Source organism: Hermetia illucens, chromosome 2 (genome assembly GCF_905115235.1).
Source record: "Hermetia illucens chromosome 2, iHerIll2.2.curated.20191125, whole genome shotgun sequence".
Taxonomy (NCBI): domain Eukaryota; kingdom Metazoa; phylum Arthropoda; class Insecta; order Diptera; family Stratiomyidae; genus Hermetia; species Hermetia illucens.
The window spans coordinates 179636706-179660608 of record NC_051850.1 but is presented as its reverse complement, the minus strand read 5'-3'; positions in this window follow the sequence as shown (position 1 = coordinate 179660608).

The window sequence follows — 23903 nt, the reverse complement described above, 5'->3', positions numbered from 1 at the left end:
GGAAGTAATGTGACAAACGATTCCAGGCTAGCTCTCTGACGGTTGGGGAGCGTTTAGTTGCTAATTCAACGGCCTACTGCTGCGGAAGGCCAACATTCCTTGCGTAAATTTATTTGTCTACCCAACTCCCCAGAAAGTAAGGCCCAGATCCAAATTGAATTGTTAGCCAATTGGTTATTATTAAGAATATTACATGGACACACTTACTTATTTGAACGTTTCGGTGCCTGCTCTCACGGGGGAAATTTTTAATCTCTGCAAAGGTTTGGTTTGAATTGCTCAGAGTGATGGGCTTACAACCCGTTATCCACAAAAAATACCAAAAAATGAGTTCAAAGGTAGGATGAAAATCCTGAGGATGGATCGATATCGGAAACCGCCAAGTAAGTATGCTCTTGGGACCTTCTTATCCTTCTGTAGCCTTTGTTTCGCTCGGGATCGGCTCGCCCGGGTTCAACTCTCTACTTTTCTCGCCGATAGTCTTCGTCTGATTGGAGTCGACAGGTCCTCAACTCGCCATCTGGCATATCAAGTGCCCGTTGTTTGAGTCGGGCATTTCCCAGGGACTACGATGATCAGTCTTAGCTAATAAGTTCTCGTCCGCGCAAATTACATAACCATTTTTTGTTGAGGATGCTGGGGGTCCTGAGTCCGCACCTACTTGATGACGGACCAGGCCACTTGGGAAGCAACTTACTTTTATTTCTTTGGTCCACAGACTTCTCTTTTTGGGTTAAACACCAAAGAGATGACTGATGGTTTCGTTCAGGGCAGAGGCAACTTATCAGAGGCAGCGTCTGAAAAGAATAATGAATCGGCCTCAAGTTCCTCTTGAAAGTAAATACCAGAGATACTTCTCAAATAATGTTTAAGATACTTTTGGACAATTGGACGACTGGTTGAATATTATTTTGCGGGGCCATTTTTTCTAACCAGACAGACTAAGTTTGTCTAAATTTGCCTCAAAATTTAACGGTCATATCTCAAACTATCTGTACACATTTGTGAATGCATACTTTCATATCTGTATGTACTTGAGCAGACTGCTTGATGAAAAGATGAAATAAAAAGTTGGATTATATGATCTGCATTATTTGGTTGTCGTAAGGGTGCAATTACATTGCCCCTTGTCCCATTAAAAAGCTTTTTTTATTAAAACTCGTTCACTGCTTTTGAAAATGTCGCCACAAGTGTATTTCACCAGCAATTTTTCACCGATTTGCTCTGTTAAAGTTCGGACGACAAAACGTTATTGGGAGCAAAAGCACTTTGTCCTTTTTTCGTAGCATATCGAATTAACTCGCCTGGACAAGGCCCCTGGCCAGCTCTTTTTAAAAGGTTTTTTACGTCCAACAGATTCGGACATTGCAATTTCATATCTATGTCGTTCGAACATTTCGAATATCCCAAAAAACAGGGAAACCTTTTGTCACCAGGAAGTCGTGTATTTTTATTTAAAACTATTGGCGCGCACCTCAGTATGTGGCAATTATTTAACTACCTTTGTCCCGAGATAGGATTGGATTCATTTAGTTCTTGTTTTTTTTATTTGGATGCTGTGGTACAAGCGTTGAGTATTTTGTTAACAACTCGCAGTCTGTCAGTTCCAGGAAGCCATAAACGCTGATTTTCTGTATCAGAATATCCAAATATTCAGATTGCATCCGAGATGGAAAGGTCGCGCGGTAGGCATGTTGCGTAAAAGATTCACTCAATTGCATTTTGCAATATGACTGCAATTTGTTTGATGGATGTGAATAAATTAATAGTTTATGCAGATATATTTACGTAGATACGTATATAATATTCATGGAAGACATGTCCATAGGGAGGAATACTAGACTTGATGTCCTTTGGCCCCGAAAATACAGACAATGAAGGCACATACAACATTTAAGTGATTATTCCTACGAATAATACTTGGTGAAACTCAATAATTTATAACAAATTGAAATTGGAAATAGTCTACCTTATTTGAGTCGGTCATCTCTAATAGGTCCTAATTTCACAATATATATGAACTGTCCCCTTCATCAGGTGCTCATAGGTGGACCGGGCGACAATCCTGTCGGCCGAACCAAAACCAAGTAGCCGAGGAGAACCTCCGGGAGACGCTGTATCACATTAGCTTGCCGGCCGTGATGCAGTAGGTGAATGCTCCAAAGGCCTAATTAGGGCGATCAGACCCGAGTCTGCAGGGGGACTCATCTGAAGTGGCAATAGGTCACAAAACCTTACTGGGGATATACTGGTACCATGGGAACCGAGATAGCCATGAATTCGCATACTTCAGGTGAACTCATGTTGTATGTGCCTTCAGCTCGGTGGGAACTTCATGGGGGTTGTGGGATTAAATCCACGAGGCAGGTACCCAAGTAAAGCACGGTGACGTATCTGTCCTTTTCATCAGGTGCTCAAGGTAGTGGCGAGAAAAAGGGGGCAGTAACCCTGTCGGCTGAGCCAAGGCCAAAGGCAAACCTCCAGGAGGTGGCACCGGGAAACGCAATATCACAATACCTGGCCGTGATATAGTAGGTGAATGTCCTGTGGTCTAGCATGTCGGCGATATTAGTCTGGTACACAAGGCTGTTGATAAAGTCGTCAAGTGCCAAGTTAATGTACTTTTACGCCTAACATGTTGGGTTCATTTGTTTCTGTGAACAAGAACACAATGGACCAATAGCGCGATCCAAATAAGGGTTTTTAGGGTTTGAGAGAGCAGGCGAGTTTTAGCAAGTCTTGAGTATCGTAGTGTGTCCCGCCAACACATGTGAGTTATCCAAGCATGTTACAACGACTTCCAATTTATTGGAGGATGGTTCCTCGGTTCACCAGGGGACGGCATAAACTGCTGGTTAGATCCACAAAGGGACACAGACGATTGCATTGGCTTAGAAGGAATCTTTAGTCTACGCATGTCTTGGGGTTGAGCACTGGTCCAGTCATGCTTGGTACGCGCTCAACGGTGGAGTTGGACTCGAAGTGGCTGTGGTGTTACAATAAGTCAACCTGCTAGAGTTGCACCCCCGCTGAGGGTCTTGTAAGGACACACCCTTCGAGAAAGCTTCCATCTGGTTTCGCCAGAAAAACGCCGTCTTTTCGGTGGGGAAGTACGACCGAAAGCCTTAGGTATTCTCAAGGCGAATGCAGTTGACACAGGATTCCTGTCCCTTTCATCAATATACTTCCCTGTGGAGGAAGAGGGAAGACACCAAGTCTGTCAACCTCCGCGTTACCAGGAACCCTTGAGAGCTCTGCCATCCCCATCGAATGTATTTAATTCAGAGCGAGATATGAGCTCGCAAAGAGGAGTCTGCCAGAAGTGCACCCGGCCTTCAACATGATTTACTCTTGCTACTTGCGACGCTCTCCATGTTGCTTTGCATGGCGGAAGTGAAAGGGTGCAGTACACTATATACACTTTCGCTTACGCTGATGACATCCGCTTGCTCACGTACTGTTGTAGACTTTGTACACCTTGGCCAAATAGCTGAGGATTTAAAGAAGATACCTAGAAGAGTCGATCTGGAGATACATCAATAAAATCAACCTTGGTGTCTGACAGATCCTGGGATCATTCATGAGCAGAACATTGAAGACATTCGCCAATTTGAATAACTTGGCAGTGCTGATATTGCTGATGATGTCAAAGAACATAATGTCGCTTGACACATTATCCCTATTAGACCAGATTTTGATTTTCTAACGAAAAAAACAATTCATTAAGTGGAGATTATCCTCAACTCGTCAGACGCTGCCTCACCTCAGCTCCGCGGAGCAGCGTAACCGAAAGCGCCTCCGAATGTTGGTTACTCCGCATATATCAGTCAGGAATCTTGCAGTTTCACTGGTATTTACTGAAATATGACCGGCAAAATTGGTTCGCGGCAGGCTAATTATTTTATTTCGATTTTATACTGTACCAAGCTGACGAAAGGAGTCATTGGCTTGAATAATGCGATTTCGCTTTGCCTTTACTATCCTTTTATACCCTGACTTCATACTACACAAAACATTAACTTGTTTTAAATTCTTATTTGAAAACGATAATTTTAATTCCTTTTTTTTACCACCAACATTTTTTGCCTCCAAATTCCCCGAAACCCTAAAAGCTTTTTTAACGTTATTACATTATTATGAATAAATTTCTGAACATCAAGAATGATCATTATCCTTTTTCCTTTTATTGTTTTACCTATTGCTGCGAAATAGCTGAACGCGAATGGTTGGAGTTGTGTCGATTGCGTGCGATGATTTCCTTGGGAAAGTACCATTGATGCTTCTTTTTGGTTTTTGACGAATGACCGGGGTGAGGAAGGCTTGATTGGGGTGGGGGTAAAGTTGGAAAAGTGGCTAGAGATAGAGCAGTGATTACTCGTGAAATGCACGTTAAATTAAAAATTGACCGCCAGATTGTAGAATATAAGTGAAAAATCAAACTGAAAGTGCAAAGTTTTGGATAAGATGCCTTAATAGTGAAAGTTTTTACAGAAACTGGTATACAAATAACTTCATGAAGAACAAATCTCGGCAACATTAAAAGGTGCCTTATCGTAGTCGTTTGACAATTTCTCACAATTATAAGTTGCCAGAAAGCTAAAGTCCACATGTTGAGTGTTTTGTGCAGGAAATCGAGGGTGCCTGAACGTGGTACCTTCCATTAAGCCGGGGTTGATTGGGGATAATATACCCAATTTCCCTCATTCAAGTGACTTTCGAATGACTCAGAATTCCTGGACCCTTCAATCCGTAGATCGTATCCTGTTACCCTTCATCCGATCGTGCTTAATATTCCACTGAGAGTGTGAGTTGGCTGTGTTTAAATTCTTTATAGGGTAATCATCAAGAGTTTTTCAAAGATTTGACACTAACGTTTGTGTCCCTATGAGGTGGGAGGGAGGCAAAGTATTTGATCACAAAGACCGTAGAAAGAGGGTGCAGTCCTGAAGGCGAGCACGCGATGGGGGTATTCGCGTACATTTCGTTGCTTTTGTCGCAAGGTAACAATTGCTGAAGGATATCAGCTAACTAGCATATCGAAGATTACATCCTATACCTTGATCACATGCTCGCCTTTCTTGGAGTTGCGTCCTCTATCTTGGAGACCAAGGAATGCAGCGCAGACTGCCAGTATTTTTCACGCTAGTAGGCATGCTGGTCTTCACTTAGCGGGTACGACCACAATGTCTGTACGTAACACAAAATATGCGTCATCTGAAAATGATTACCTAGAGATCGGTGTAGGTGTTCTTTAAGCTCCTGTAGCACCGCTGCAAAAATACCATCCATACCAAGTGCTTATAAATCTGGAAAATACAGTAAAGCAATTCTAGTTTTCTTAGCGGCACTCTCGTAATGATGTACTTTCAAGAGCCCTGAGACAAGACTGGAGTTTGTGAAGTATCATCCGGTTTTGTGATAGAGACCACCTTGGTCGATTCATCTAGTTTAAGGTGATTGAGAGCCCTCAGGCTTCGGTTTCACCTTCGAGTTTCCCATAGTATGTTCTAAAGGAGTCTTGGGTCAAACCAAGTTACTGTCTGCTGTAGGTCTGCTTTTGTCAATGTTACTACCTCAAAAAATATGTTGAGCGTTCGCATAACAACCTATTGAGAATTTAATACTTCTTGTTTCTGAATACATTAATAGAGTTGACATCAACGGAGGAGCAGTCGGTGCACTCCAGATGAAGGAGTCCTTCGTGAGAAGCAATTATCAAATCTTGATTTGGTCAAAGTTTCAAAGAAAAGCGCTCTTATATTTTTGAGATATTTTTTACTCTTCTTCACTCTTTTCTTCATAGGGGAAGCTAGACCTACGCTTCCTTATTTCAGTCAAATTTACACTTCCGCATGGGGTCTTCCGTCAAGGTTACTTAGAGACCAGTTTTGTCGTCCCGTATCTCTATTTGCGAAGTGCTATTTATTTTGTTTCTCCCGGAATACGTTCATCAGCTGATACAGTTCAGTTTCAATTGATCGCCTTACCCGGAAAGCGTGTTGACACTGATGTAGGGGGTTACGCTTTAGAACGTTAGTTCTAATATAGTTGTCTATGTCCTTCTCCATCGTTTTGAATACGAACAATGTTAGGCAAATTGGTACGAAAGACTTAGAGAATTCCGGAATTTCGGAATGAGAACCACTTTTTCCTGACCTCATGCCCTTGGCATATACATCAAAGCAATGTGGTCCCTCTCCACTCTTTGAAGAGACACTAAAATGATGTGTGGACTTGCTGAGAAAATGTCATCTACTGAGGATGATTTCAGTGGTTTAAAGGTTCCCACTGCCTGCCTTAATCTACCTTCGAAGCACCCCTTTCGCTAATTTCTAGTTCACTTTATTCCTATCCTGTTTGTTGTTGGGGTGTCAGTATACTTGGCCCTCCTCATTTTCGGTAAATGATGAATCACCCTTTCCCAGACTAACAGAAGATATTATCCTATCTCTGGCTGTATCCTTTAATGCTCTTGTCTTTTGCTCGACCCATCACATAGTTCACAGAAACTGTTTCGTTTTGTTTCCCTGGTGGCGCTATTATACGCCGTCAGTACACTTTCGTACATCAAGCCTATGCGAAGACCAAGTAGTTCGTTTGAGACAGCGTCAGGCCAGCGTACTCCGATGATACGACGCAGGCAGGTATTGACAAAAGCTTCGAGCTTTTAAATATCAGTGGAGTTCGCTTTCCATGTGCCACTCCCATATAGCAACATAGAAAGGACACTGGCACAGAACAATCTCAACTTGATGTTAACGATGAGATAACTGTATTTCCGGATTTTAGACAGGGGTGCGAAAGCTGGTCAAGCCCTGTTAATGCGTTGGGCAAGATCTAGTTCGGTGCACTGTCGGCAGAAACCACGCTTCCAACGTGATCTATAGGGCGTTGATATGGTCGATGCAGGAGGATTTGGAGTGGAAACATCCTGTCCTGGAGGGGAAAACTTTCAATATGTTCTTGGATGCGTTCCGGGATTATTTTAGCTATTGTCTTTCCGACGGCAGGGAGCACGCACACTCCGTGCTTAAAACGGGAGCCCTTCTTTGGAATTTTAACGATCGTACCCTTCTTCCACTATCTGGTAAAGGTACCGTTACCGTTACCGTCGCCAGGACCATGCTTCTCCATCACATATCCGAGCAAGGTGTTGCCAGATCCCCTTGGCATTCAGATCCCCCATCGCGATCGGAATATCACCTTTAAGAAGCTTCCCTTGAACCGCGTTTAATTGCTCATAGAAAGCATCCTTCTCCGCTACGTCGGAAGTCTCCGTTAGAGCACAGCATTATACAATTGCGACGCTCCTTAACGTGGAACGAAATCTAGCAGTTAGAAGTCTGTCAAAACCTGCCTCCCAGATGAAGAGAGCGAGCTTTGCGGTGGCCATCAAATTCTACCCGACAGTGGATTCCGGTCTACTACCACTTGGCTTTCCAGAGTACAAAAGCACATTGTCGCAACAGGGAAAAGAGAGCAGAGCCCCACCTTCTTACTTCGCTTAGGCCCAAAATGTCCAGTTTCTATCGTTGGAATTCCCGCGAGCATTCCGAGGACTCTTGCTACCGTGATCGAGGAGCGTTGTGCATTCTAAAAACCAATGGTAGTCCATTTGCGGTAGGTCGTTGCTGTCAGGTCAGTTCCTATCCCCTATTCCTATTTCAAAATTTCCCGGTTGCTTGCTCACAAATTTGTATCCCTTTTAGTCGCCTCTTACGACAACCAGGGGAGGCTTTGAATGTATTCTTAAGCCCCAACTCACAGGACATATTTGGCAGCCCTCAATTATTGAACGCTCCGTTGATCAGAGTATTCCCTAGGTTTCCGTCTAGTATAACTTGCCAAGTGCTGCTCAATGTTGGAGGTTCTATATTTCTAACTGTTTGCTAGGAATAAACTCAAGAAGGTACTCACCTTTTCTGTTAGTGTCTGCTTCCCCAGATGGGCGCTGGTATCGCAGCAGAGCATTTCCACAGTTTAGCGACAAGCTGCGGTCGAATCCGGATGTCCACTCATTGGAAGTAATTCGATACTACGACTACCTCCCGAGTTGGTTTGGTTTGGCCTTTTGTTTTTCGCAAGAGAAATCCCTGCAGACCACGAATCTGCCCCCCGTACACCGGAGTTTTTAAAACAGCACTATTGGGATGCGGTCTTTGGAGATTGTCCTTGCAATAACCGCAGATGCAGCTCTTCCACGGTTGAGGTTTATCTGGGCTATCTTAACGCTAGCCATTGTCTCCATTAGTGCTTGGAGTTCTTCTCCACTGTCGAAGTGTCATCGGCCTCCTCCATGGGGCTTTCGTGCATCTCGCTGTCTACCTTGAGCCTAGAAAAATCCAAGTCTAGGTCGTCCAGCTTGTTTTTTCGCTACCCTTTCAGCTTCTATGGCCTCGGCGATTTCTTCGGGGACATCAGTAGGTTTTCCACCCGATGTTTCCTCTGAAGCACCTTTCTTTGACTTTTACCTGTACTTATGCACATATATGCTGCCAAATCTATAGTTAATAAGGCAGTTTTGCTGTTTGACTGCCTCCAAGGATGGGTCGTCTACCCCGACTGTGAAGAGTCTGCCTTTGCGCTCTACCTTTGTTTCTGAACATTTTCCATAATCGCGTATGGAGATAATCATTTTGGGTAATTATGATGCCTATAAGATCTTCCGTCTCTACCGCTGTGGCTTTAGGAAGATACGCTGTCATCATGTGTGCTCCTGGTATATTATTCGCAGCACATGTTGACAATTCTGCTTCTTCCCAACCTGACAACCTGTTCGAAAATGTATGCCCGTGAACACAAGCTCATCGCTCCACTTGTCGCCCATTGTACGATGAAGTCCTCAATGATTTAGTGCTTCTTACGAATGAGTATTTACTCCGGAAATATTTCCAGCTGTATGGCCAGTTGGATGCCTTTGACCGCACTGTCCTAGTTAACGGCGAACCTCCTTTTTTTGCTTTCACCACTGCTCACCATCTGCTCAGTATCTCACCCTCATGGACTCGAGTTTAAGTTTTTTGGGATCATTCCTCCCTTGTGGGCTAATTTCCGATGTTGCCCGCTTTCTTGACTCCGATATTGAAAGCTTTTGTCTATCTTGAGTCTTCTTAAGGGCCCCTTCTGATTTCCGGTCATTCTTCAGATAGCGCTGATACCGTTTAGCACTTGACATCTGATGTACTGGTCTCAAACGAACTTTTGATGATTCCTGCTTTTTAAGCAGTGGCTTTTGTTGGTTGGGGTTGCCAGTAGGCCAATGATTCCATTGTTTGACTTCTTAACTGGTTCCTTTTTGGGTGTGGTCATCTGATTTCCAGTATTGCGGAGTTGTGCCTGGTGGACCAGTTTGTGTGCAGTTAGGGGTCCCACTTGCTTGTTATTATTTTTCTCTTTTGTGTTATTGATTTGCTTACTCATTTGATTTTCAGAAGTATGAGGGTGAGTAGGTCCGCGGCGCCATATACCTGGGTAGCAGGGCACGCCCAAACTTACTGACTGAAGCGACGAGGTATCAGTGAGACTCCGTTCGAATACAGTCAGTTACCCCCGATTGCAGACCATTCAAAGCGCACGGTTCGCATAACAACCTAGATTCAGGGTTTTTTTCAACTCCTCAATCTACATGTGTAGCGTTTTGTTAGTAGTAAGGTCACGTTGTCCAGGATGTGGCCATCAGTGCTGACTAATGGTCTTGGTAGTTGGGAGGGTTGGCTTCTGGAAAGCCACATATCACCCTCAAAAAGAGAGGGGTTGGATCCTACGGAGTTACATTCCACGTCAGTCTGTCATGAAGCCAATGCTTGTCTTCTGCCCACTCACGCTGGCACGTTTACTCCCAGCGTGGTCAGTACATCTTAGGTCGTCCTCATTAAGTTCATGTAATCAACACGTGGAAGAGATATTGTAAGTAGAGTGTTTAGCGGTGCTTTCCGACCACAATCCAATATTACCTAAAAGTGCTGAAAATCAGACCCAAAGACTACTCAAATTAAACATTCTAACACGAACATTGCTGGATCAAAAATAGCCGCTCAAAAAAAACACAAGAATCAAATTTCTTACCACGACACGGTATCCAGCAAAAAAATGTGTTTAATTGCGATTTTGTTAACTCTTCCAATGATAATCGAAATACTCTATTAATGTCCAATTCACGCTAAGAACACGATTCCGATTCACTCTGGACTGAGTGTGTGAATTACAGGTTGGAAGACGGACCGCAATGGCCTGGAATCGCTTATTCACTTATCGCTGGATTAGTAGGCTTGGGCGGATCAATCTTCTCAAGAATCGAGTGTGCGCTATGATGCCCAGGCAAAATGTTGATTTACAGCCATTGTTAGGGGTTCCATACAACAATTATTGCTCAATTGCCCAACAAAAGACTAATCGGTTCAATTCTTGTAGATTAGGATTAAGCTATTTTGGGCGAGAGTAGATAATGGAAATTGACTTCAGGTGAGTGAACATGCTCCGTGGGTACAGGGTAGGTAGACCGTGGTTCGCTTTTTATCACTAGATGTGATGGCACTGGCGTTTCCTAAGAAGTATCTAAATTTTCTTAAATCTGTTTGTAACTAAAATAAGGGAGACGAAAAGATACAAATTGAATTTGGGGAACTCCAGTTGTCCTTAGCAGAGAACATGAAATAACACTTTGAACGCTATTCTATGCAGGGTACCAGATGGAGTACCATCCACCCTATATCTGGCTGCCTTCAAAAAAATCTGATTCATTCACGCCAACTAATTCCATGTTCTACATCTGATCCCATCCACAAAGGGAACGTGCGATAAAGTTTACAGACAAGCGATCAGCGCAGCGGGTGATTGGCATAATGAAGTGCTTACATAATGCAATGCATCTTTTTGGACCTTCAAGTCCCAATCGATTTTTCACCCTGGAGAGTCAATAAACCCAATTATGCCCCGATTCTATGGCCCAGCGTGGCTTTCTGTTGCCTTGGAGCCATCTCAACTGTTTTGAAATGTAATTAAAGCTTATTATGCACACATTATGTCCCGAATAAGAGTTGCTTAATTTCATGCCTGATTTACGGTCAAGGTACCACGGTGCCATAATAGAGCACGCTCTTACGTTCAAGGGTCATCCAGTGATGACAGCCAGAACCCGATAAGCAGCAAACGAACTGCTTGGAATGCCGATAAATATTTCAAGACCTTTAGACCATTTTTCCGGACCAACAGAGAATTACCATGAAAATATGACCGAATGAGATTAAGAATTTCCCGAGACTGCTTCCAAGATTTGTTTGTCGATATAAAAGATTGCATTAACCCCCCTTGGACACCACTTGTCATGGTGGGGGAGCTTATGGTAGTTTACTACTACACTAAGAGTGTCCAAAAACACATGAAGATGGAAACAAAGGATTGTAACTCTCCAACTGGTAAGAAGTCACAGACTTCGAATCCACCCGCGACTCCGATAAATCACCTAATTCATGTTCCCCCACGGAGAAGTCTGTGGAAGACAGGCTCTCCACTTTAGAGGACGCGGTCAGCCAAAAAGGATAATAGAGCAACTCCCTTAATGAGAGCAACTGGAAATCTGACTACGGCCGGACGGTCGGTGACACTCTTCCAAAATACGGGGGAGGAAGACTCGGCAGAAAGAAACTTCAGCCACAAAGAAGAAGGGACTACAGGCTTGCTTGTCAGAACCTTCTCCTCTGCCTGTACCCAGAAAAAGAGAAGAAAGGGAAGCTAGTAATTTGGATGCAACTGGTCTAATCCGGTATGTGAAAATAGATCCATACAGTCCGGACTCCATGAACCTGGGAGGGCTTCTAGCCGACGACAACGGAACGCACTGCGAAAGAAGGCGAAATTTCTTGCGAATGAGGACATGGACGTTACTACACCAAGCAGCTACCGAGGGCCCCCACAATGCCAACTTGAGTAGGAATGGCTTCGGTATAGATTGGAAATTCTTGAGGCAAGCGGAACAAAATGGTAAAACCATTCATTCAGCACGCGTCCGGGCCACCTAATGCTTGCCCATGAATCTCCAATGGTACCAAGTCCATTTGCGGGTTGATTTACGACAGCCCCATGGGCGCAATTCTAATCATTCTAATAATAGTTAGGCAACCGGGTCTCTGAATCTGTGCTAGCAGTTTCATGATTTTAGCAGGGTTCAGCCTGGCTACCAGACAACGAACCCCTTATAGTGAAACTTCCGTAGGTTTTCCTCTCGTAGAGCTATAATGGGGTTTCTAATTTTGCTACTTTCTGGACTTTTTGTACTGGTTGCATTTCGATCTTCCTCCCCCCTCCAGTCCGTTGTGGAGACAACACACATCATCGGCAGTCTAGCACATGATCACATATTGTGTCCGGAAACGGTGCGATAATTGTTAAGGAGCATTTAATACGGTGCTTGCCAGTGAGTGAGGCAACCAAGCTTAATCGCTTGCTGACAGAACTCATGTTGGGCGACCGGACACCAAGTCAGCTGCTTAGGGAAATGAAGCAGCGTAACGAAACTTGTCGACACCGTTTTTGCTCTCCATCCGGGACGAAGCTCGCGAAACAGGTCGAGATCCACTACTCGAAATAGCCGCTCGGGTAGGGGGTCGTTACGACCCTCGACAGGTATCGGGCTATGCTGTTACCACCGAACGTTCGTGGAAAAAGCCACGTAATGCACCAGCCCTTGGGTCTTTCCGAAAGAAAACTAAACCTGTCGGTAGTCGCGGCAGCTAATCGGAGCACAACATCACGTCGCCTTTTCGTTTAAGACCCCCTGAGCAGAATCAACTATTCGATTGATATTGGCGCTGAGGTTTCGGTTCTCCTGGTACCCAAGTACCATTGGTTAACGCTTTAGGCTTTAAAATTTGCTGCTGCAAATTCATCGTCGATCGACACTTATAGGTACAGGCAAGTATACTGAGTTGTCGACTTCGACACACCTAGTCGTGGCGTTTCATTAGAGCGGACGTTAACACTCCCATTTTAAGAGCAGACCTCCTGTGCCACTATGATTTGTTAGTGGATCTGCAACGCAGGTCCCTCATTGATCCCACAACCAACCTTACGTCATTATGGACAATCTCCATCTGCTCATCTGACACTCTATCCATCATTTTCCAAGGCGATACCGACCCACGCCCTCATGCACTCCTTCAAAAATAACGCAACATAGCTACCGAGTGCAGCCTCTCCGGGTCAGTAAAGCATGTTGTTCAGCACCACACCAACCCCATCGGCTCTCTTATTCACCACAGAAGCTTGCTATTGCGCAAAAGAGTTTTTCGAGCGAAGCGATCCACAATTGATTGTGTTGAGGAGGTGGTCCAACCGATGAAATTGGTTGAGGCATGTGACTCCAGACGTAAGAAACACCTTCAGTTTTGCGAGCAGGTGCCGCATGCGTGAGGCAATAGAACATAGTTTTCATACTCCAGCCCACCTATTGCGGATATTGAGGGATTATTTAAAGGACAGTGCCCTATTCTACGAGATCCAGAGGGGGCAGCCCAGAGTGACGGTCACATTGTGGGCAGTTCAGGGATCCATCGTTTGCCTGGACCTTTGAACACCTTACACGATAGTTATTTCCAACTCAAGATGCCTCATGAATTCCATCTGGGAGGATATGAGCATGTTGTTGCGATTACTGCACCCACGGTTGAGTAAGCTCATCGTACACTGGGAATGGTTATGTGGCGAGAAAGCAGATGGATGCCTAAACATGGATTTTCCCTAGCTCTGGAGAAAAGCGAAGTCGTTGTCCTGACCGAGGGAAGAGTTTCCACAGGTCTTGTCAAAGCTGGCGGTGAAGAAACGAAGTAAGAAGTAACGCAAGTGTGGCGATATCCAGAGAAATCGGACGTAAGAAAGCGGAACTTTCGGTGGAAGGTGAGGACAAGCTGATTACTCTGGTGAGATGCACACTGAACGCAGTAGACTTTTCAGTTAGCGGAGGTTTTCATATTAGACTGCACTTATGGCTATAAACATAAGAGTTAGTCAAATCAACCTGCAGCATTCCAAAGCTTCTTCCTATCTACTGGCCGCAAAGCTCACAAAGTTGCAGGACTGTCCTTATATATTTCTGGTTGAAGGGCCATGGGTTCGGTTTAACAGAATCTGTAGTATTGGGTCAGTCAAGGGGACCAGGATCTTCTTCGATGAAAGATCCTCGAGAGCGAGGGCCTGCGTTCTGATGTCAAAATTGTTAGAGGCAACCATGCTGAGACAATTCTGTTCACAGGACCTTGTTGCGGTCAACTTACAATACCAGGTTAATGGTAAGAGGAGAAACGTTATAGTTGCCTCTGCCTACTTACCCTATGATTCTTTTCGCCCTCCGCCCTCGCAAGAACGAAGGGCTCTGGTAGTGTATGCAGAATCAAATGGCATTCAACTTTTAATAGGTTGTGATGAGAACGCTCAGCATTTTTGTTGGGGCAATCCTGGGAAAACAGATTGGACAAAGTTCAATAAACTTCTTGGCGACAAAGTTGGGCTCCCTAGGCGACTAAGGACTCCTTTGGCGATAGAAGATCAATTGAAAACTCTGAATCGGACACTTTTAGAGTGCTTTGAAGAGGCTTGTCCTATTTTCCAAGGCCAAAGTGGTAAAACGGTTCCGTGGTGGAATCAAGAACTGCAGAGACTCAGGAAATCACCCTGACGATTTCTGAATCGTGCTTGCAAAAGCAATAAAGATGAAGACTGGCTAAACTTTCGAAACTCACAGCGTGCATATAAGAAGCTCGTAAAACGCTCGAAACAAGACTCTTTTAGAGCATATTGCGAGGAACTGGAAGGTGAAAGGGAGACTTCCAGGTTATGCAGAGTCTTTAATAAGAATGACTCGGCCAAGTTGGACTCTCTTAGAAAACCGCATGGTAGTTTCACCAACTCCAGAGTTGAGCCTATGCAGACTCTCTTGGAAGTGCATCACCCGGGAGAACAGGTCTCAGAAGTGGGAAGAAGAGAACTGGCGGTTTCTGCAAGCCCTTCAGCACGAAGATGTTGCAAGGGGAATTAGGACACTGCGAGAGGGGTTGTTATCAATGAAAAAACGAAAGCTGCGATACTATCATTTGAACACTTCAAAGCACCTGGTATGGATGGCATCTACCCAGCGATTCTAAAGGAGGGTATAGAGCACTTAGAGAAACTTCTAAGATATATTTTTCGAGGATGTCTTGCTCTGAGCTACATGCCTTCCTTTTGGCAGAAGGTGAAGGTAGGCTTCATACCAACGCCTGGGAAAGATGACTACTATAATCCAAAGAACTTCAGGCAAATCAGATATTTTCGCTAGAATGTCTGGAGAGACTGGTTGAGTATCACATTCGCGAGAAAACACAAAAATCGCACCCCCTAAATGAAAACCAACATGTTTAACAATGTGGAAAGTCCTGTGTGTCTTCATTCTTTGGTTTCAAAAATAGAGGATGCAACTCTGGAGGTTGAGTACGCGATGGAGTGTTCGTGGACATTGAAGGGGCTTTTGACTGTGCGCCCTTCCAAAAGCTCTGTGATGCCGCCAGAGAACATGGTATTGACGAACCTCCAATAAAGTGGATCTACGCTATGCTAACTCAGAGGTTGTTGTGTGCTGAAGTGAGTTTTGATCGCTCCTTAAAAAAGGAAGCGACGAAAGGTTGCCCTCAAAGAGGTGCGCTATCGTCACTTCTGTTGAGTATGCTGATCAACTCACTACTATGCGAACTACAAAATCTGCCAATACACGTTCAAGCTTACGCGGATGACATCGCTGAACTGGCTGTTGGTCGAGATCTCGGAATGGTGTGTAGAAATACACAACGCGCCGTTCATTTGATTGACAGTTGGTGTCTCAGGCATGGACTTTCAGTAAATCTTAATAAAACCAGAATGATATTATTTACAAAAAGGAGGAAACTGAATGGTCTTTGCCTTCCAGAGATGAAGGATACAACCCTTCGACTCTCCGGAGAAGTGAAATATCTGAGAGTTATTCTAGACAAGAAGCTTCTTTGGAACAAACATGTAGATGTAAAGATGAAACGAGCTCTCGCAGATTATGGACTGTGTAGGCGGACCTTTGGCTCGACATGGGGACTTAGGCCTCAGGTAGTAATGTGGATATATGTTGCTATCATTAGGCCGATGTTCGCTTATGCATCCATAGTGTGGTGGGTTAAGGTGAAGCAGAAGAGTTTTCTCTGTAAACTAGCCACGCTGTAAAGAACTGTGTGTCTGGCTATCACCGGTGCCATGAGCACCACATCCGGCGCAGCTCTGAATGCATTACTCAATTTGCAGCCCTCGGATTTGTTTATTCAGAGCACTGGAATGAGAGCAACTCATAGACTGATTCGATTAGATCTATGGGAAAACAATCGACGTAAGGGGCACACAGTATTGGAAGAGTCATTGGGAGAACTGAATCTAGTTTTCCGATTCCGATTCTCAGATCTCCATGTATCTGATTGGTAGAAGATATGATGTTATCTTGAAACGGAGAGAAAACTGGGAAGTATCAAAAGAATGCGTGTCAGGGTATACTGTCGTCTTCTACACCGATGGCTCAAAGACATAAAACGGTTCTGGAGCAGGAGTCTACCTCTCGAATAAAAACGAGAAGTGGGCTTTTCCTTTGGGACAATACACAACGGTCTTTCAGGCTGAAGTGTATGTGGTCCTAAAGGCTGCAACCTGGATGATTGACGAGCGGTTGAAGCAACCTGTAGCGATAGTCAAGCTGCATTGAGGGCGTTGAGTAATACTTTGGTCACTTCAAAAATCGTTCAGGAATGTAGAAGCCGATTGAAGTCTGTTTCCAGATTCAATATGATAGATTTACTCTGGGTACCTGGTCATTGTGGTGTAGAGGGAAATGAAATCTCGGATGCCTTAGCAAAAAAAGCTTCAACTTTCCCCATGCGCGGGCCGGAATCAGCAGTTGGGGTGTCGGTAGCATTGGCTGATGCTGCTATCAAAAACTGCGAACAAGCTTCCCATAATGACAGGTGCCGAAGCGTTGATGCTACTAGACAGTCAAAATTGTTCCTGTCAAAACCAAACAAACATACTGCAAAGTTTATACTGTCGAAAAGCAGGAAGACTTGCAGAAGTATTGTGGGCATTCTGAGTGGCCATAATTCACTAGCTGGGCATATGTTCAGAATAGGAATTATCCAAGATGATATGTGTCCATCCTGTAATGAGAACGCGGAATCCACGGAACATTTTCCATGTAAGTGCCCTTGTACGCAGAGTGGCAGTTAGTTGGTGAAAGGTTCCGTTGCGGTTCTCCGCCTTGGGCTGATTCCAGTTAATCCGTTGGGAAGTTCCGTCCCCACGTAGTCGAGGAGGGCGATCAGACCCGAGTCTGCAAGGAACTCATCTGAAGTGGCCACGAACCCTCACCGGAGGTTATCTGGTACCATGGGAACCGGGGCGGCCTTCTGAGAGCATATGCTCCAGGAGAATTCCTAGAGGATGTGTTCTCGGCCCGGTTTTTTGCGGTTGGCCCCCTAGTGGGAGTTTCATGGTGGTTGTGGTTATGCCTACATCACGAGCAGAGCTTCTCGGAGCTCAAGCGTGTAGTTGGACTGTACAACCAGGGTGCCGTACCCCTTAGTTGCGGCAGAGGTGTTAGATAGGCCCTGCATCCATTGGTATGAATACTGAGCCTGCGCTCAGTATAAATCAGGACCGCTGTGCTTGCATGGCGGGGCTCTGATTGTGGTCCCAAAATCAATCCGTGTCCGAAGAGGACCGTGGGATTATACCTACACGGCAGCTACTCACGTTAAACCCCCAGGACTTTCATGTGAGTGCCCCGGTTACGGACGCATCAGATATCAGATTTTTGGTGCTGATGTGCTGCAACTGCAGGGGATAGCATCACATCCATAAACGGAAATCCTGCGATACATAAACGAATCCGGGATATTCGTTTAGACGGGGGAATCGAATACAATGAACCACTAAGGTCTGAGTGCTCAGAGGGTTTGGGTCTCCCCCACCTCAAACACACACACTCCACGGTTTCATAGTGGAGCACGCTCTTACGTTCAAGGGTCGCCCAGTGATGACAGCCAGAACCCGATAAGCAGCAAATGAACTGCCTGAAATGCCGATAAATATTTCAAGATCTTTAAATTTCAGCTCGATTGCATTTGATTTCCATTTTTCCGGACCCACAGAGAATTACCATGAAAACATGACCGAATGAGATTAAGAATTTCCCGAGACTGCTTCCAAGATTCGTTTGTCGATATAAAAGATTGCATTAACGAAGTTCCATAAAATTCCCGAGATAATCAAAGTATCCTAGGTCGAGTGCTGGCTAAGCAGTGCAGAAGTGGTTTTATGTTAATATCTCAACTAAGCGGATTGTGCCCTCATATCTTCGAATGCATGCCCTGATGGCATTCATCGATATTGATTTCTGCAGCCACTTGCATACCCTCGCAGTCGATCAGAATGCATTATCTGCTCGCGGGAATGCCACCAGGACTCTGTTCTCTTGCTCTCTAGCCCCTGCCTACACGTTCTGGTTTACGGAAGCGACAAATATTTTTCGGGTCAGCCACTATGAATGCTTCACGGCTTCTGAATAATAAACTTCTTGAATCTTTTATGTTATGTTATATTCAATCTTGCCTGACCATAAATGGTAAGATACTTGCTGCTTACATCTTGATATAAATTTATAAATAATCAATGAGTTCATTGTATTTGGATTTGTAGGGTGGAGACGAGAACGTGGCCTAGACTTATAGCTTCCGTCCTTCAATAAACGAAATCAACTTTGCGAAGAGTGTCCACCCAAGTTTGGGTGTTATATTCAGGGAAAAGGTAAAGAAAGATTGTTTTTACGTAGAGTAATGGCGGGTGAGAGGACCCAGGACGGACGCCTTTGAAGGATGCTGAACTCTTGAAGGTCAAAAGAACCCAAGTAGGCAGAAATCTACGTCTAACTTTTTCTTCCAAACCAACATACTATATTACGTCAAAAAGTATCTTTTCACTACTTCCACATTCATCAGATACATCACATTCTACCCTAAAATTGTCATCTAATATTATTTTCTTTTCTCGGTCTCTTAATATCATTTTGTAGTTTCATCTTCTCTGACAGTGACTTCATTTCGTTACTTCGTGTGATGGTTCAAAAGAACATGGAAGAAGTAGGCCTGAATCCGCACTTCCAAAATAATGAGGGAGAAAAGCTCTCATATTATTAATGAAGCGAAGATTTAATAAAACGCAGGAATGTGCTAAATTGCCTTTTGCCGTCAACGTAAATAAAATAGTTCTGGGGGATGTTGAGGAGCATTTCACGTTGGTAGGTGCTGATTAACCCCCGCATACCATGGGGAAGTTTCAAAGTGTTCAAGCATTTATTGTTTTCTAGTGGTTTGCGGTAAGTTGCGGTTTTGGCAAACTTTCGTTATTTACTAATATTTGTTCTAGAAGAAGATATGTATGATGGTAAATGAAGAGCAGATAAAGCTGGGGGATGAGCACGTCAATTCTCCCCTAGTCTGATTGAGAAGAAGATGTTTCTCTACCCTGCAGTACTCATTCAGGCTGCTACCTTGCGGAACAAGGTTTAATAATAATTAAAATTATAATAAGAATCACAGAATCTGCCGTATTCGGGGCTTAGGTCCGGTTGTGAAAATAAGAGGGATGGATAGTTTTAGCCTGAATTGCCGTATACCACCGCATCGTCTTCGGGGGTAGGCGAGGAAAGTGTAGAACTTTGTAATCTTGCATATTAGTCCCTGAAGAAATTATCGATACACAAGGAGAAGAAAAAATCTAAGGCCCGGAACGGATAACCGATCAGGGTCGTCTGACTTGGTGATTGGGATGGGTTCCCGTAATGAACAATACGCTGCCCTATCTGTTCTGCAACAATCTGTAGCGGAAAATTCAGCACGTTCTTACCGTCCCTTGCTGCACCCAAAAAATTTGTCGAGCAGCGCAGTCGAATATCTTTGCGAAAACTGAAGAGGAAAAGCTTATCAGGAAATGTGCGGCAGTTTTGACGCACATGTGGTCTGCAACGTTCCTCCAGAAAGACTTCAACAAAGGCATGATGAAACTGAAGGAACTAATGCATCTCTTTTCCTTTTACAGGCAGACATAGTGTGCAGCAGAAGCTGGTCGAAAACAGAAGCAATCACGATCACGACTGGAAGCACCGTAAGCACCTTAGGGATCTCAGGTAAGTAGATAGTTGCAGAGCGAAAAGGGGGCGGGAATGGCCGCAACAGTGAAGACGCATATGAAGAAGAGTTCTTTTAGGTAGTCTCCAGAGCTCAGAGGAAGAAAGTAAGCAGGAACACAAGGCGACTACATGCCACGCCGTTACAAAAACCAAAAACTGGTCATAAATTGTGGGGGACCAAAAGAAAAGGTGGAGAGACGAAGGAGAACTAGACTGCCAGCTCTGCTTATTAAACCGAAGGAAGGTAACACCTTTGTGGAAGTTCCCAGCGAAATCCGCAATAAGTTCATAGTCAAGGATAGTAGAGTAGAAGGGTTTTCATTCCAAAACGAAGGGGAGTGGAGCCCTCGTTGAATTGGATCCGAAGACAACAAACGTAGGTGCCCTCTGAGAGGCGATCAGAGAGACTACTGTGAGAGAAAGCTACCGCTTCTAGTCTAGGACCGACGTGTTTTCCGGATATCCGAGATTTTCATTGACTTAAAGAAAGGATCGAAGTAGAAGAGACCATCAAGCGTGAATATCCAGAGGTAACCAATGCGCAAATAGAATTCGGATGGTCTCCACCAAGCTTCGATTATGTGCATACGTTTATAACTTGCCGAGGACCTGACACGAGGGCAGCATGCCACAGATGCAGCCAAGTAGGTAGGGAGTACCTACAAAGAAAAAGCGAGTTCCGTTCTCTGCGGGAATCATGGCGCAGCTGGTGAGAGCGTTACGCGCACTGTAGTTTCAGGGCAGCATCTGGTTTTCAGAGAAGGATTGGAAGTAGCTCGGACGCGATTAACATGATGCGCATCCTACAGATGAATATTCACCAGAATGCAACCGCCCATGAACTACTAGTGCCATTCGTTCCAGAGATAAAAGCAGATCTAATGTTCATAAGGGAAAAGTACCCGAACAAGATCCCAACTTGATGACATCTCGACTTATCAGGTACCGCTGTCATCTGAGTTCGGGACCACACCCGTTTTAGGGTTGAATGGGGTGATGTTCGCTTTGTTTGGCACGAAGGGGTGGATCTTGATTTCAATAATAATAATCGTTGGCGCAACAATCCATATTGGATCAAGGCCTTGAAGTATGTTAGAGCACTTCATTCAAGACCGTAACGGTACACTACAGAACCTTGAAGGAGGCAATGTGGTCAGCATTGCGCTCGCCCGAGATTATTACCCTGATTTGACTCAGGTACTCATTCACAGCTGAGTCGACTGGTATCCGACGTCAAATCACGATACAAATCCCGCTGCCATCAGCCGCGGCCTTCCGTATGACAACCCAGTGCTCTAACCACTTGATTTCAATGCCGAGGCATTTAAATGGCGCTTGCGTTACCCGCGCTCGATAGAAAACGGATTTTTGAAATAGCAGGGCTCGTGGTATTAAATACCGGATTGAGGTCAACTTTTCGGCGCTTAGGCCGCGAAAGATGTATTCCCAACTTAACCTTCTCCTCGGAATCATTTGTGTGGTTGGTGGACGGGAGCCGAGTTCTAGGACCTCTCGACGAGCGACCATTAATACATAAGTGGTTGACACCACCTCTTGGTATTTCTATGAAAATTCGGTTTTAGAGCAGGAGATCTTCAGTGCATGTCGTGGATGCTGTTCATCAAGCAAAGGTTCACTTACTCTCGACGGGTAGTACTCTTCCTCACTCTTAATATCAGAAAAACATTTAATTCCGTAAAATGGAAAGACCTCCTAGGCACACTAGATAATTCATACCACGTGCATAACTACCTCTCACGGATATTGAGGGGATTATCTGAGAAACTGCTGCCTGCTCTATGAAGCATTATATGGTCAAATGAGGATAGAAATCGGGTCAAGGCAGCACAGGGAGTCATCCTAGGGCTGGACCTCTGGAAGTCTTCTTGCGCCGCGCGAGAAGAGTCGCGCCTGGTTGGTTATGCAAATGATGTTGTGAAATTTTTTGCCCCACGCACCATAATACAAGCGCAAGACAGACCTGACATATTGATGCTTTGGGTATTGCGTATTCCGCAGACGTGCTCGACGCTGTGGGGGGTTCTCAACGGATTTCCTCATTGAGCCACCATCACGAAAGCCTCCATATATTTTCAAGTAGATAGAAACTTCTTCTTCTTCTTCAGCCTTTGTCCCGTTCACAAGCGGGGTCGGCTCGTCGTGATCGGCTTCGCCATTTGGCTCTATCGGATGCCTGATCTGGGTGCAATCTCGAGGCTTTCAAATCCCCATCCAGCGTATCAAGCCACCGTTGCTTAGGTCTGCCTTTTGGTCGTTTACCATCGACTTCGATGTTCAGACCAATCTTTGCAAGTGAATTCTCGTTTGCACGAATTGCGTGACCATACCATCGAAGACGCCTCTCTCGCAACTTTTCCACGATCGGTGCAACCCCATAACGATCGCGGATATCCTCATTTCGGATGTGATCTAAACGTGTAACGCCACTAGTCTAACGTAGCATCTTCGTCTCCATTACCGCAAGACGCCGTTCATTGTCTTTTATGGTCGGCCAACACTCAGAACCATAGAGAGCGACTGGACGGACGACATTTCGGTAAATTTTAGATTTGAGACGTTCGTTGATACGTCGATCACAAAGGACACCAGTTGTGGAACGCCACTTTATCCAGGTTGAGTTAATGCGTGGAGCAATTTCATAACGCAGCTCTCCATTGGCTGATAGCGTTGACCCGAGGTATTTAAATCACTCAGTTCTGGGCAGACCACTGCCGCTGACAGTGATTGTGTCTGTTTCATGGGGATCGGTCGTCAAAAATTCAGTTTTGTTTAAATTCAATCTGAGACCGTGTTGCATGAAGCGATCATTCCATTTTTGAACAAGTTGCTCGAGATCATTTTTGCTATCAGATGCTAGGAAAACATCATCTGCATAAAGCAGTGTGTAGGGCGCTGGACGTTGGATATCCCGTGTGACGGTGTCCATAACAAGGACAAAGAGGAGTGGTGAGAGGGCACTTCCTTGATGAACTCCAACAGAGACACGAAGCGGTTTTGATACACCCACCATACTTCGAACTTTACTTTTCGGATCGTGGTAGAGCAATTCAACCCAGCGCACGAGTTCTTCTGGCACGAAGTGTTGTCGTAAAGCATACCAGATGAGTTCGTGTGGTACACGGTCAAACGCTTTCTCTAGATCCAGAAAGGCAATGTAAAGAGGGCGATGCTTCTCACGGTGTTTCTCCATGAGTAACCGCGCAGCGTGTATTGCGTCAGTAGTTCCGCAGTTCTTGACAAATCCGGCTTGATTCACGGTTATTTCAACGATTTCGCGAATACGGTTGTCAAGAATGCGTTCAAAAATCTTCATGGTATGGGGAAGTAACCGGATCGGACGGTAATTTGAATATTCTGCTGGGCTACCTTTCTTTTTCCATATTGGAACAGTGGTACTTTCTTGCCAGTCAGATGGTGTTCTTCCTTCCCGAATAACCCGATTAAAGAATTCACTGAGCCACAGTGTTGGGTCCCAGCTCTTCGCTTTCCAGAGCTCAGATGCGATGTCGTCAGGTCCTGTTGCTTTCCCCGATTTCATTTGTTTTATTGCCTCCTCGACTTCAGTTGCGCTGACTGGTGGAACTGCTCCAAATGTCGGCGATGATTGTGGAAGTGGAGGATGAGCAAATTCTTCAGTTGAAATCTGCTCGAAGTATTCTCGCCA